Source organism: Octopus bimaculoides, chromosome 15 (genome assembly GCF_001194135.2).
Source record: "Octopus bimaculoides isolate UCB-OBI-ISO-001 chromosome 15, ASM119413v2, whole genome shotgun sequence".
Classification (NCBI taxonomy): domain Eukaryota; kingdom Metazoa; phylum Mollusca; class Cephalopoda; order Octopoda; family Octopodidae; genus Octopus; species Octopus bimaculoides.
Window position 1 is genome coordinate 31,087,224 of NC_068995.1, and position 477 is coordinate 31,087,700.

The following is a 477-nucleotide window of genomic DNA, read 5'->3' on the forward strand; positions in this document are numbered from 1 at the left end:
AATATATATATATGTAAATTCAAGTCACAATATGTGGATTCAAGTATTCCGGTAGTACTCATAAAAAATGCTCTTTAATGTATCATTCTACAAAACATATTGAATATATAATATGATACAGGAGAAAACAAGGAGTGTATAAGCTATAAATGACAGAGAAATAGTTTGATTAACTTTTGTTTAATTGTAAGAACATTCTAATTTCATGACAAATTGTTTCATAAACTCAAAAACATGTAAATAATTTATATCACTATATTTAATAATAAATAAATTACATGCCAACATTAATACAAAATGCAAAAGATCCTTCAAAATAATGCAGAATTTAAGCTATGTCCTCAAGTGAAAGAAAGTCTCTGTTAACAAAGATTTTCTTTCACTTACCCAATACTCTACCAGCTCTATTGTTCTCAGATCTCAGCCTATCTTTACAGTTATAGAGGATTTATATTCGTTTTTTTTTTTTTTTTTTTT

General features: G+C 25.4%; 1 protein-coding gene across 5 annotated transcripts in view; it reads right to left on the bottom strand.

Moving 5' to 3' along the window:
- Positions 1-477, bottom strand: part of LOC106869377 (histone-lysine N-methyltransferase SMYD3) — a 95,702-nt gene that overhangs the window by 16,238 nt on the left and 78,987 nt on the right. The gene's annotated exons all lie outside the window — the stretch shown is intronic.